The sequence below is a fragment of the Schistocerca piceifrons genome, chromosome 5 (assembly GCF_021461385.2).
Source record: "Schistocerca piceifrons isolate TAMUIC-IGC-003096 chromosome 5, iqSchPice1.1, whole genome shotgun sequence".
Taxonomy (NCBI): Eukaryota; Metazoa; Arthropoda; class Insecta; order Orthoptera; family Acrididae; genus Schistocerca; species Schistocerca piceifrons.
The window spans coordinates 287560938-287566217 of record NC_060142.1 but is presented as its reverse complement, the minus strand read 5'-3'; positions in this window follow the sequence as shown (position 1 = coordinate 287566217).

Sequence of the window (5280 nt, the reverse complement as noted above, 5' to 3'; positions counted from 1 at the left end):
ATAAAAAACGGATTTGGAATTTGTTATATAAATCTCTTGATCAGAAAGATATATGACTCCTGATAAAGAAAAAGGATGTTCTGAGAATTCCTATTTGAACAGAAGGCACAACAAGATGATAATGATAAAGTATACCCGGCAATGATATCACCTCAGTAGAAATTGCTGAAGAAACTGAGAGCATGAAATTCACTGACCTTCTTGGTAACACGAAAAAGTGAACAAATTAATCGTGAGAGTGGGATCTAACTCCTTAATACCATCTGAGTTCTACGAACAGACTCAGTTTGAACAGAAGGACAATGGAAATTATAACAAAAATAAGAGGTTACGACAAAGCAATTCTTATTTGCATCTATACGCACAGTAAAGGGGCATAAATGTTAGAGTGAGAGTGATGGCTATTTAAACACCGAAATGTATTTCTCACAACGGACGGAATACTATCTTATGTCTCTTGAAATAATGCCGGTCATTCATATCAGGATATACAAACATGGTATCATACATCTGTTCTGACGCTAGAGTGTATTTTTGTGATTGAGAGATTAACATTCCTTAGTCAGCTTAAGAGACTCACTGCCATCTGATAGCAGAACATGAATGCAATGAATGTCACGTTATCTGATCGCTACCGGATAATGTTTGCTTTACAACTAACAACTCGTTGAGAAATACCTAGCGCGAGAAACTCCGTTCCTCTTCTCTACCGTTTTATTACTTCTTAACATGTCAGTGTGTAGCTTATCAGTTTTATTTATTTCATATGTCATCTGAAGGAGCTATAGATTATATGCATCCAGCTTCTTTCGTAAGTTTCGCTTTCATTTGTATCACATTTCATCAACTAACTATTCACGAGGCAGAATTCTCTCTCTCTCTCTCTCTCTCTCTCTCTCTCTCTCTCTCTCTCTCTCGCTGTGTGTGTGTGTGTGTGTGTGTGTGTGTGTGTGTGTGTCAAGGCCATTGCTGTTACCTTCCTCTCATCCACATGTATTCAACCATATGGGACTTAACATCTGAGGTAATCAGTCCCCTCAGATGGGTATCTTTACGGGCGATCTGTGCAGGAAAGAAAACGGAATTAATCGGATGAAAGTGAGAATACATTACTCCCCCTCCCCCAACACACACAGTAACAAAACTTCATATCAATCTTCGTGTATATGTTTCTTACAAAGACCACTTCTGCTACACATAATCGATGAGATTATTTAATCTTACAATGGCAGAGAGGATGAAATTTTTTTACTTGAAAACACCAAACGAAATTATGTTAGTCTCTGCGAAAAATTAATCTCTAATTCGATTTTACACGCACTTTTTAAATAGCTTTGAAGCTTTTACTAAGAAATGTTTTCTATTAGTAGTTTAGGAGAGACCACGACGTTAACACTATGAAGTTAACGTGTAGCGTCAGCTGCAATTTAGTGTTACTAACGCTATACACTTCAAGCGTTTAAGCCAACTTTAAAACGATGCTTTTAGTGCTGTGGAGAAGGCCTTATTGTCAGATGGATGTTAATCCACGTACTCCCTCCTTCCTGTTCCGAAGGAACGGGCTTCAATTTACTGTCCCTCCATTCCCATTTGTTATTTAATTGTCCTTGTAGGAGATTCCTACAATTAGTAATTAGGTCTGATTAATCCTCTCAATCTCTTACAGCACTGTAATCTATCCATGAAATGTGTCTTATGGAAAAAATGATTCATGCTGCCCAAGATATGGGAGTGCAAAACCTAGGTAAAGACCTCGTGGTTTGTGGAGTACCGGAACACGTCCGGATATGGAGAAATTGTCATATGATAAATAAATTGAGACACGATTCAGCCGATACGACCGCTAAGAAAGGAAGTGGAGAGGCATTTTGATCTGGCGTGTCTTCCCCCTGCACACAGTCATCTCATTACCGCACAGAAGGATCAAGTGGAAGTTAGTTTTTAACGGTGGTAAACAACAGATTGCAGTCAATTTCATCGTCCACTCAGTCACACAGGTCGCACCTGTTCCCAATACGATGCAAGTGGCAATTGCGCTCGGAACAGCGTTCTGCGTAGTTGAGTGTATTAAGTTGGAGCTGACTGACTTCGAAAGTGGGCAGATTTGTTGGTGCTTCCTTGGTGAGCGCTTCAGCAACCAAATGAGGGCAAGTCTTTGGTGATTCTAAGAGGAACCATACCGAAGATTTATTCCGCATAAGGTTCAAGTGGTTCAAATGGCTCTGAGCACTATGGGACTTAACTGCTGAGGTCATCAGTCACCTAGAACTTAGAACTACTTAAACCTAACCAAGCTAAGGACATCACACACATCCATGCCCAGGGCAGGATCCGAACCTGCGACCGTACCGGTCGCGCGGTTCCAGACTGTAGCACCTAGAACCGCTCGGCCACCCCGGCCGGCTTCCGCATAGGGGACAGAGGTAAAACATCATTCACTAAGGTGCAATGCGGACGGAACTTGAGCGGTCGTGACGGACGATTATTGAAGGAGGCTGTGACGAGAAGCAAGAGGACGACAGCTGCAAAAATCATTCTGCAGCTGACTGTCGCACTCGCGAACCTTGTCAGTACCAAAACAACAGGAAGGGAACTCCAGCAGCAGAGAATTGCAGAGCGAGATGGGATTCCGAAACCACTCACCAGTGATGTTAATTCCGTAATGGGAAAATGTGGTGCCGAAACCGTAAACCTGAATGGACTATGGGGCAGTGATAGAAAGTTATTTGGTAGTATGAGTCTTGTTCATCAATTACTTCTGGCCGAGTTTGCGTCCGAAGAGTGAAAGACGGCGGGAGTTTGGTGATGATTTGGGGAGCCATGTCGTATTATTCCATGGGTTCCATGGGGATTTTGCAATGACACATTACTGTCAAGTATTATGTGACCATTTCGGTTGCTCATGTCCTCTGCTGTTCCTTATTCATGTGAATGACCTCCCATTTAACGTTCAGAAAGCGGGACTAGTACTTTTCGCAGATGACACGAGTGTGATAATAAATCCCATTCCAGAAAAAGCAGCTGAAGATACTGTTAAGGATGTCTTTCAAAGAATTATTAAGTGGTTCTCAAAAATTGGACTCTCCCTTAATTTTGAAAAAAACTCACTATATCCAGTTCTGTACACGTATAGAGTCATAGCGACAATTGATGTAGCGTATGATCGGGGCTGAGTTAACAGGGTAGATTTCTCGAAATTTTTGGGTGTTCACATTGATGAGAACTTGAACTGGAAGAAGCCTATTACTGAGCTTCTCAAACAACTAAGTTCAGCTTCTTTCGCTCTTCGTATAATCGCTAGTCACGGTAATAAACAGATCAGCCTCCTAACGTACTTTGCATATTTCCACTCAATAATGTCGTATGGAATAGTTTTCTTGGGTAACTCACCACTTAAACATAAAGTATTGATTTCACAAAAGAGAGCAGTGAGAATAATTAGTGGTTTTCACCCAAGGACGTCATGTAGGAACTTTTTCAAGGAGGCATTTTAACTGCACCATCAGAGTACACATATTCGCTAGTGAAATTTGTTACAAATAATATGTTAAGTCCCGAAGAACAGTGATGTTCATACGTACAACACTAGGGGGAAAATTGTCTTTCCTATCCGTTATTGAAGCTATCAATTGCTCAAAAAGGAGTACGTTATTCAGCAACAAAAATCTTTGATCATTTGCCTAACAACATAAAGTGTCAGGCAGATAGCAGATTAAGTTTTAAATCTAGCTTAAAATCATTTCTTTTGGACAATTTCTTCTACTCCATGGACGAGTTTCTGTTTCATAAATGGTAAAAAAATTCTACCTTTTGATCTAGTTGCAAGCTTAGAACTAAAAATTTCAGTAATATTAATATTAGCACTATTCATATATTTTGTAATCTGACTTGTTCCACATCATATCGATAAAATGATCGGGTAAATGATCTACGGAACATGACTTAACCAAAACAAAACCAAACCCTGGTGCAACGTTAGTTCGCCAATGGTGATACTGTGTTCCACGACGACGGGCCTCTCTTCACACAACTCGCATCGTCAGGGATTGGTTTTGCGAGCACAAGGATGAATTGTCGCATCTCCCCTGCCGCCACAGTCAGCATATCTCAATCTACTGAGCCATTGTTGTCTACTTTGGAAACAAGGATGCATGATTGCTATGCACCTTTATCATTGTTATCTGAGCTTGCAAATATTTTCCAGGAAGAATTGTATAAGATTTCAAACCATACCTGTATTCATTCATTCCGAGATTACTGGAAGCTGTTTTCATAGCGAACACTTTTCTTGCACCGCACTGGGCAGGACAATGTGTTTATGATGTTTCCACCACCACCCTCCAGTATGTGATCATCACCGTACCACTTCCGGTGCAACATATTTGAACTACATATACTGACATAAGAGCAACCGGCAGATTTTCTGGATACCTGTCCACCATCCTAGCTGATAACGACAACTGTGTAGCAAGCATTTTAAAATTATAAAAGGCAATTTTAATTTTCCTATTCAGGTAATTCCCGTTCCATTCCCCCAGCATCACAAGTCAGGATCATTACAGTTTCCTTCAAATACAATGAGCTGAATATTTATTCATAGTTCAATGTATCATAAACACGTTTTTCAAAATTATTGGTGGATTTTAACACATGGTAAGATAACTGATAAATTGATTTTATCAATGATGGACACTAGAGTGCTCCATATTGTCCCAGATGTAAAGTGTTGTAATGGGATAACTTCGATATTTTAATTGCTGTAACAAGAATAAATGGATGCACGGGGACCTTAGGAACCTCAAGGCCCATACCAATAGTGACCGAGTTAACAAGCCATCTGTATAGTGAACCGATAAGAGAAATCTGTTCGGGACGGATGCGCACTGCGACATCAATGGAATACTGGCATGCCAGCTACCTAGAAACATGTACCACACTCAGAGACAAGGCTGAGAATGGAGCAGGACGAGAAGTAACTTATCCCACTGTGTTGCGGGAAATACGAGCGTATTTTAAACATACTGCAGTTGTCTTCCAGAAATTTAGCACCAATAGTGTGCTGAGAATATGACTGTGACGTTTACAACTCGCGCTTGTCGTGCGTGGTATCGCTTGTATCTCGCAACAAGAGTGGGCGACAACTTCTTGCTAGAAGCTGAAGGGCGTGATGAGCGGAAATTGTAAATGTCAGATCGTTTGAGTTAAAAGGCGGGTCGGTAATAACATAGGATATAAGCTCTCAAAAAGTGTCTGCTCCTCGTGGCTAGAGGTTTTAACGGT